We start from the raw sequence: 9933 nt of genomic DNA on the forward strand, positions 1-9933 counted from the left end.
GTCAGGTTTGTCAAAGATCAGATAGCTGTAGATATGCGGCATTATTTCTGAGGGCTCTGTTCTGTTCCATTGGTCTATATCTCTGTTTTGGTACCAGTACCATGCTGTTTTTGTTACTGTAGCCTTGTAGTATAGTTTGAAGTCAGGTAGCGTGATGCCTCCAGCTTTGTTCTTTTGGCTTAGGATTGACTTGGCAATGTGGGCTCTTTTTTGGTTCCATGTGAACTCTAAAGTAGTTTTTTCCAATTCTGTGAAGAAAGTCATTGGTAGCTTGATGGGGATGGCATTGAATCTGTAAATTACCTTGGGTAGTATGGCCATTTTCACGATATTGATTCTTCCTACCCATGAGCATGGAATATTCTTCCGTTTGTTTGTATCCTCTTTTATTTCATTGAGCAGTGGTTTGTAGTTCTCCTTGAAGAGGCCCTTCACGTCCCTTGTAAGTTGGATTCCTAAGTATATTATTGTCTTTGAAGCAATTGTGAATGGGAGTTCACTCATGATTTGGCTCTCTGTTTGTCTGTTATTGGTGTATAAGAATGCTTGTGATTTTTGCACATTGATTTTGTATCCTGAGACTTTGCTGAAGCTGCTTATCAGCTTAAGGAGATTTTGGGCTGAGACAATGGGGTTTTCTAGATATACAATCATGTTGTCTGCAAACAGGGACAATTTGACTTCCTCTTTTCCTAATTGAATACCCTTTATTTCCTCCCCCTGCCTAACTGCCCTGGCCAGAACTTCCAACACTATGTTGAATAGGAGTGGTGAGAAAGGGCATCCCTGTCTTGTGCCAGTTTTCAAAGGGAATGCTTCCAGTTTTTGCCCATTCAGTATGATATTGGCTGTGGGTTTGTCATAGATAGCTCTTATTATTTTGAGATACGTCCCATCAATACGTAATTTATTGAGAGTTTTTAGCATGAAGTGTTGTTGAATTTTGTCAAAGGCCTTTTCTGCATCTATTGAGATAATCATGTGGTTTTTGTCTTTGGTTCTGTTTATATGCTGGATTACATTTATTGATTTGCGTATATTGAACTAGCCTTGCATCCCATGGATGAAGCCCACTTGATCATAGTGGATAAGCTTTTTGATGTGCTGCTGGATTCGGTTTGCCAGTATTTTATTCAGGATTTTTGCATCAATGTTCATCAAGGATATTGGTCTAAAATTCTCTTTTTTGGTTGTGTCTCTGCCCGGCTTTGGTATCAGGATGATGCTGGCCTCATAAAATGAGTTAGGGAGGATTCCCTCTTTTTCTGTTGATTGGAATAGTTTCAGAAGGAATGGTACCAGTTCCTCCTTGTACCTCTGGTAGAATTCAGCTGTGAATCTATCTGGTCCTAGACTCTTTTTGTTGGTAAGCTATTGATTATTGCCACAATTTCAGAGCCTGTTATTAGTCTATTCAGAGATTCAACTTCTTCCTGGTTTAGTCTTGGGAGAGTGTATGTGTCGAGGAATTTATCCATTTCTTCTAGATTTTCTAGTTTATTTGCGTAGAAGTGTTTTTATTATTCTCTGATGGTAGTTTGTATTTTTGTGGGATCAGTGATGATATCCCCTTTATCATTTTTTATTGCATCTATTTATTCTCTCTTTTTTCTTTATTAGTCTTACTAGCGGTCTATCAATTTTGTTGATCCTTTCAAAAAACCAGCTCCTGGATTCATTAATTTTTTGAAGCGTTTTTTTTTTGTCTCTATTTTCTTCAATTCTGCTCTGATTTTAGTTATTTCTTGCCTTCTGCTAGCTTTTGAAAGTGTTTGCTCTTGCTTTTCTAGTTCTTTTAATTGTGATGTTAGGGTGTCAATTTTGGATCTTTCCTGTTTTCTCTTATGGGCATTTAGTGCTATAAATTTCCCTCTACACACTGGTTTGAATGTGTCCCAGAGATTCTGGTATGTTGTGTCTTTGTTCTCGTTGGTTTCAAAGAACATCTTTATTTCTGCCTTCATTTTGTTATGTACCCGGTAGTCATTCAGGAGCAGGTTGTTCAGTTTCCATGTAGTTGAGCGGTTTTGAGGAGTTTCTTAATCCTGAGTTCTAGTTTGATTGCACTGTGGTCTGAGAGACAGTTTGTTATAATTTCTGTTCTTTTACATTTGCTGAGGAGAGCTTTACTTCCAACTATGTGGTCAATTTTGGAATAGCTGTGGTGTGGTGCTGAAAAAAATGTATATTCTGTTGATTTGGGGTGGAGAGTTCTGTAGATGTCTATTAGGTCCACTTGGTGCAGAACTGAGTTCAATTCCTGGGTATCCTTGTTAACTTTCTGTCTCATTGATCTGTCTAATGTTGACAGTGGGGTGTTAAAGTCTCCCATTATTATTGTGTGGGAGTCTAAGTCTCTTTGTAGGTCACTAAGGACTTGCTTTATGAATCTGGGTGCTCCTGTATTGGGTGCATATATATTTAGGATAGTTAGCTCTTCTTGTTGAATTGATCCCTTTACCATTGTGTAATGGCCTTCTTTGTCTCTTTTGATCTTTGTTGGTTTAAAGTCTGTTTTATCAGAGACTAGGATTGCAACCCCTGCCTTTTTTTGTTTTTCATTTGCTTGGTAGATCTTCCTCCATCCTTTTATTTTGAGCCTATGTGTGTCTCTGCACGTGAGATGGGTTTCCTGAATACAGCACACTGATGGGTCTTGACTTTATCCAATTTGCCAGTCTGTGTCTTTTAATTGGAGAATTTAGTCCATTTACATTTAAAGTTAATATTGTTATGTGTGAATCTGATCCTGTCATTATGATGTTAGCTGGTTATTTTGCTCGTTAGTTGATGCAGTTTCTTCCTAGTCTCGATGGTCTTTACATTTTGGCATGATTTTGCAGTGGCTGTTACCGGTTGTGCCTTTCCATGTTTAGTGCTTCCTTCAGGAGCTCTTTTAGGGCAGGCCTGGTGGTGACAAAATCTCTCAGCATTTGCTTGTCTGTAAAGTATTTTATTTCTCCTTCACTTATGAAGCTTAGTTTGGCTGGATATTAAATTCTGGGTTGAAAATTCTTTTCTTTAAGAATGTTAAATATTGGCCCCTACTCTCTTCTGGCTTGTAGAGTTTCTGCCAAGAGATCCGCTGTTAGTCTGATGGGCTTCCATTTGTGGGTAACCTGACCTTTCTCTCTGGCTGCCCTTAACATTTTTTCCTTCATTTCAACTTTGGTGAATCTGACAATTATGTGTCTTGGAGTTGCTCTTCTCGAGGAGTATCTTTGTGGCGTTCTCTGTATTTCCTGAATCTGAATGTTGGCCTGCCTTGCTAGATTGGGTAAGTTCTCCTGGATAATATCCTGCAGAGTGTTTTCCAACTTGGTTCCATTCTCCCCGTCACTTTCAGGTACACCAATCAGACGCAGATTTGGTCTTTTCACATAGTCCCATATTTCTTGGAGGCTTTGTTCAGTTTTTTATTCTTTTTTCTCTAAACTTCCCTTCTTGCTTCATTTCATTCATTTCATCTTCCATCACTGATACCCTTTCTTCCAGTTGATTGCATCGGCTCCTGAGCCTTCTGCATTCTTCACGTAGTTCTTGAGCCTTGGCTTTCAGCTCCATCAGCTCCTTTAAGCACTTCTCTGTATTGGTTATTCTAGTTATATAATCGTCTAAAGTTTTTTCAAAGTTTTCAACTTCTTTGCCTTTGGTTTGAATTTCCTCCTGTAGCTCGGAGTAGTTTGATCGTCTGAAGCCTTCTTCTCTCAACTCGTCAAAGTCATTCTCTGTCCAGCTTTGTTCCGTTGCTGGTGAGAAACTGCGTTCTTTTGGAGGAGGAGAGGTGCTCTGCTTTTTAGAGTTTCCAGTTTTTCTGCTCTGTTTTTTCCCCATCTTTGTGGTTTTATCTACTTTTTGTCTTTGATGATGGTAATGTACAGATGGGTTTTTGGTGTGGATGTCTTTTCTGTTTGTTAGTTTTCCTTCTAACAGACAGGACCCTCAGCTGCAGGTCTGTTGGAGTTTGCTAGAGGTCCACTCCAGACCCTGTTTTCCTGGGTATCAGCAGCGGTGTCTGCAGAACCACGGAATTTCGTGATCTGCGAATGCTGCTGTCTGATTGTTCCTCTGGAAGTTTTGTCTCAGAGGAGTACCCGGCCGTGTGAGGTGTCAGTCTGCCCCTGCTGGGGGGGTGCCTCCCAGTTAGGCTGCTCGGGGGTCAGGGGTCAGGGACCCATTTGAAGAGGCAGTCTGCCCATTCTCAGATCTCCAGCTGCGTGCTGGGAGAACCACTGCTCTCCTCAAAGCTCTCAGACAGGGACATTTAAGTCTGCAGAGGTTACTGCTGTCTTTTTGTTTGTCTGTGCCCTGCCCCCAGAGGTGGAGCCTACAGAGGCAGGCAGGCCTCCTTGAGCTGTGGTGGGCTCCACTCAGTTCAAGCTGCCCGGCTGCTTTGTTTACCTAAGGGAGCCTGGGCAATGGCGGGCGCCCCTCCCCCAGCCTCGCTGCTGCCTTGCAGTTTGATCTCAGACTGCTGTGCTAGCAATCAGCGAGACTCTGTGGGCATAGGACCCTCCGAGCCAGGTGCGGGCTATAATCTCCTGGTGCGCCGTTTCCTAAGCCCATCGGAAAAGCACAGTATTCGGGTGGGAGTGGCCCGATTTTCCAGGTGCCATTTGTCACCCCTTTCCTTGACCAGGAAAGGGAATTCCTGACCCCTTGCACTTCCTGAGTGAGGCAATGCCTCGCCCTGCTTCGGCTGGCGCACGGTGCACTGCACCTACTGTCTCGCGCCCGCTGTCTGGCACTCCCTAGTGAGATGAACCCGGTACCTCACATGGAAATGCAGAAATCAGCTGTCTTCTGCATCGCTCACGCTGGGAGCTGTGGACTGGAGCTGTTCCTATTTGGCCATCTTGGCTCCTCCCTGGGACTGATTTTCTTAGAGGCAATCATTACCTGGTAATTTTCCTGTCAATTGAATTATGATCTTAGAAACAAATGCTTTTAAACAAAAGGTCAGCTAGGTATGGTGGCTCATGCCTGTAATCCCAGCAATTTGGGAGGCCAAGGCAGGCAGATCACTTGAGGTCAGGAGTTCAAGACCAGCCTGGCCAACATGGTGAAATTCTGTCTTTACTAAAAAAAAAAAAAAAAGTACAAAAATTAGCCTGGCATGGTTGTGCACACCTGTAATCTCAGCTACTAGGGAGGCAGGAGAATTGCTTGAACCTGGGAGGTGGAGGTTGCAGTGAGCCAAGATTGCACCACTGCACTCCAGCCTGGGTGAAAGAGCAAGACTCTGTCTCAAAAAAAAAAAAAAAAAAAAGAAAAAGTAAATTAAAAAAATAAAAGGTGGAGGAAAATTTTCATAGTGTTTGATTTTCTCTTACAATTTTTATTCTTTGCCAATACAGCTTTGAAACTCTGTAGTTTCCTTAGTAACTCTGTAGTGTCTAAAAGTTCCTCAGTCAACTGACATATAACTCCTCTCTTTCATGTCGTTCACCACATAATTATGTACTTTTGTCAAGCTATCATTATAATTAGGATTCATATGCCTAATGTTTTTGCATATCTGTTGTATAGACAGGCAGCTTTGTTTCTCCACTCGATTCTTCTTTTTTGTTATTTTTTTAAACAAAAGTTTATTCTTACATGTACAGCAGGCTGCAAGACAACAGTTCATTCTAACTATAGGTGGCAAAAGATGTTATGGCAGGAAATGCAGAGGTTTAAATAGCAATGGAATCAAGGGTCATCATCGCCTCAGTCACAAGGAACAGCTTTTTTTTTTTTTCCCTCAGGTTTCTTATTTATTTATTTTCAACTCTTATTATAGATTCGGGGGCACATGAGCAGGTTTGTTACCTGGATATATTGTGTGGTGTTGAGGTTTGTGTTACAAATAATCTCATCACTCAGGTACTGAACATACTACTCAATATTTCGTTTTTCAACCCTTAACCTCCTTCCTGCCCGCTCTAGTATCCCCAGTTTCTATCATTGCCATCTTTATGGCCATGAGTACAAAGTTTAGCTCCCACTTATAAGTGAGAACACATGGTATTTGGTTTTCAGTCTATGCATTAATTTGCTTAGGATAATACTTTTTGCCAGATTTCTTAATTCCACTTGTGGCCAGGAGTCCCTTCCCTGCGTCCTTTGCTTTTAGCTCCTCAAGTTTCTTCTGCTCCTCTTTTTGCTTCTGCTTGGAAGCCTGTCTTCCTCCTCCACCTCTTTGGCCTGTTTCTTGGTCTCTTCTTGCCACCTTTGCAGCCGGACATGGCACTTGCTGCTCTTTCCCCAGACCCTATCACCAGATTCGTTTTTTATAAAACAAACATACTTATTCATTTGGCTCTACTTACCAACGAACTCACATCTAGCACTTACAAACATTAGGTACTGGCAGGCGGCACCGACAGCTGGGGCCTGGATCGGGGACACGTGGAGGTCAGGCTGGTGAAGGCGGCAGGAAGCTGGAGCACGATCCCAGGGGAAACAATCCTGGACCTTGACTCAACAGCCACTTCGAGGAGTGACCAGCCTGCATTTCAACCAAGACCAAAGCTGCTTTTGCTGCGCCATGGAGACAGGTGTGCGCATCTACAACGTGGAGCCCTTGATGGAGAAGGGGCATCTGGACCACGAGCAGGTGGCAGCATGGGCTTGGTGGAGATGCTGCACCGCTGCAACCTTCTGGCCTTGGTGGGCGGTGGTAGTAGCCCCAAGTTCTCAGAGATCTCAGTGCTGATCTGGGATGATGCCCGGGAGGGCAAGGACTCCAAGGAGAGGCTGGTGCTGGAGTTCACCTTCACCAAGCCAGTGCTTTCTGTGTGCATGCGCCATGACAAGATCGTGACCGTGCTGAAGAACCGCATCTATGTATACTCCTTCCCAGACAATCCTCGAAAGCTGTTTGAGTTTGATACCTGGGTCAACCCCAACAGGCTCTGTGACCTCTGCTCCAGCCTGGAGAAGCAACTGTTAGTGTTCCCGGGACACAAGTGTGGGAGTCTGCAACTTGTGGACCTGGCGAGCACAAAGCCTGGCACCTTGTCTGCTCCATTCACCATCAATGCACATCAGAGTGACATAACCTGTGTGTCTCTAAACCAGCCAGGCACTGTAGTGGCCTCAGCCTCCCAGAAGGGTACCCTTATTCGCCTCTTTGACACACGATTCAAAGAGAAACTGGTGGAGCTGTGCCGAGGCACTGACCCTGCCATCCTCTACTGCATTAACTTTAGCCACGACTCCTCCTTCCTCTGAGCTTCCAGTGATAAGGGCACCATCCATATCTTTGCTCTCAAGGATACCTGCCTTAACCGCTGCTCCGCGCTGGCTCCGTGGGCAAGGTGGGGCCTGTGATTGGGCAGTACGTGGACTCTCAGTGGAGCCTGGCAAGCTTCACTGTGCCTGCTGAGTCAGCTTGCATCTGCGCCTTCGGTTGCAATACTTCCAAGAAAGTCAACTCTGTCATTGCCATCTGCGTAGATGGGACCTTCCACAAATATGTCTTCACTCCTGATGGAAACTGCAACAGAGAGGCTTTCGATATGTACTTTGACATCTGTGATGATGATGACTTTTAAGGACCCTGGGAGCTATGCTAGAGACCTGCAGTGGCAGCCTGCAGAGCTGAGCCTTGGCAGTGAGCAAGCATTAGTGGGGCCAGTGCCCACTTTCCACTCAGCAGAGCTATGTCTAAATAAAGAGCTCACTTCCCCCCAGCACTTCTTGATGACTGTGTGCCCTAAGGGCCAGGCCAGAGACCCAGGAAGGCAGCGACCCCTTAGGATCCCTAACCTGGAGGAAATTGCCAGGGACCCAGAGGGAGTGCCCTAATCCAACCTGGGGATTTTTTAAAAGCTTCCTAGGAAGAGATGATCTCCGATGTGATGAATACAAATAAAAGGCCCTTAATGGCAAAACAAACAAACAAACATCAGGTACTGTTGGTAATTTACATGTGCCATCTCACCAAATTTTCAACCCTATGAAGTCCATTTTACAGAGATGATAACTTGCTCAAAATCATGCAGTTAGCAAGATGGCTCAGAATCTCTATTCATAACCTCTATACATACTGCCTTTGTTATGTTTCATGTTATCAGAAATGTTTAAAAATCACTTTGGAACGTTATTTATCACAACAAACAAAAGTTACATCATCCTAAGCTTCTAAAAGCCAATCTGAACAGTTTGACCAAATGAAAACTTAAGGTAGACTAAGATCCCATTGTACCCAACCTTGCATACTCAAGGTTGATGAGGTACTATTCCTGCTATTCTCTAGTTACTTGGTGAGACCATCACTAATCTCAACAGATTCTGGAGGTTTGAAGGCAGTGGCCACCTGAATCAAGAAATAAAATGTTGACTACAAGCAGAGCAAGTAACTGTATGATATTCCTTTTTCCCCAGGACAAATGTTTCCACTATTTTCATTCTGATCCATCAACAATGTGATTAGACTTCCTGGTCCCACTGAAAAATGGAACAGAGTTCTCACAATTTAAATCCTAAGGCCTTTCTTGAAAATAATAGCTAACACTGAACATTTAACCAGGTTCTAGGCACTATTCTGGATAAGAATTATCTCCATTTAATAAATGTGAAAACTGAGTCTTGGGAGATCTGCTCACTTATAAAGATAACATGTGGAAGAATTAAGATTTGAATCCAAGTCTGTCTGACTGCAAACGTTTTGCCCTTACAAACCATGCTACGTTGCTCCCATAATGTGGAGGCTGGGCATGACTGAATCGTGCTGAGCCCCAGGAATCAGTAGACATAACCTTGGATCTGAGGCACGTAGGCCACAGTTGATGGCTGCCTTGAGACAATCTAGAAGCTGATCTATGGCAGTGATTCATAGTGTGTCCTTCCTTTAGAGCAGGAGTCCCCAACCCCATGGTACTGGTCCGTGGCCTGCTAGGAACCAGGCCGCACAGCAGGACGTGAGAGGCAGGCAAGTAAGCATTACTGCCTGAGCTCTGCCTCCTGTCAAATCAGTGGCAGCATTAGATTCTCATGGGAGCATGAGCCCTATTGTGAACTGCACATGCAAGGGATCTAGGTTGTGTGCTCCTTATGAGAATCTAATGCCTCCAAAACCATTCGTCCCCCTCCCCGGTCTGTGGAACTGGTCCCTGGTGCCAAAAAGGTTGGAGACTGTTGCTTTAGAGCCAGTATAGCATATTTTAAAGATACTATATTTTAGTATTATGCAATAAATGAATGAAAAATTGCAATGAAGAGTTCTTGCTATGTTGCAGGTCAGGGATGATGACGATGATGGTGATGATACTAGCTAACAATGATTGAATTCTTTCTTTGTGTCAAGCATTCTGTTAAGCACATTATATGCATAACTTCATTTAAACAGGAAAGAAAATCACATGTCCTTTGAGTGGTATCCGGTACTTGAGCCATTACTCAATCATCATTTGACTTCCTTCTTGGACTTAAAATAGCATATGGCATTGTTTCAGGCAAGATTTGTTATTGCTTAAAATTCTCATATGAGGCAATCGTACCTGAATTGTGCAATGCATTTGGGCAATATTTGTATGAAGAAACCATGTGACAAAATGGGAACATGCACACACACATACAAAACAAACAAACAACAATAAAATAAATAAAAATAAAGAATTCAGCCTTTTCAGGAGAATCGCTTAAACCCAGGATGCAGAGGTTGCAATGAGTCGAGATCATGCTACTGCACTCCAGTCTGAGTGACACAGTGAGACTCTGTCTTAAAAACAACAACAAAAAAATGCAGCCTTTTGTATTATTTGAGTGTTTGGTTATGCTCTCATGGAATAAAAAGATTATGAAGCATGGGAAGTTGGTTTATGGAGATTTAGTGAAATGCATGGCATGTAGGCTTTGAAATCAGGTGGAGGTTCCAATCCTAACTATGTTACTTGGCAAGTTTGTGAACTCTTCTGAGCCTCCTTGACTAAAATGCTGATAATACCT

At 43.2% G+C, this 9933-nt stretch overlaps 1 pseudogene; it reads left to right on the forward strand.

The window, feature by feature from the left end:
- The first annotated feature begins 5794 nt into the window (after positions 1–5794).
- LOC129034617 (WD repeat domain phosphoinositide-interacting protein 4-like) lies at positions 5795–7541 on the forward strand (annotated as a pseudogene).
- Positions 7542–9933: the final 2392 nt, after the last annotated feature.

The sequence above is a fragment of the Pongo pygmaeus genome, chromosome 3 (assembly GCF_028885625.2).
Source record: "Pongo pygmaeus isolate AG05252 chromosome 3, NHGRI_mPonPyg2-v2.0_pri, whole genome shotgun sequence".
NCBI lineage: Eukaryota > Metazoa > Chordata > Mammalia > Primates > Hominidae > Pongo > Pongo pygmaeus.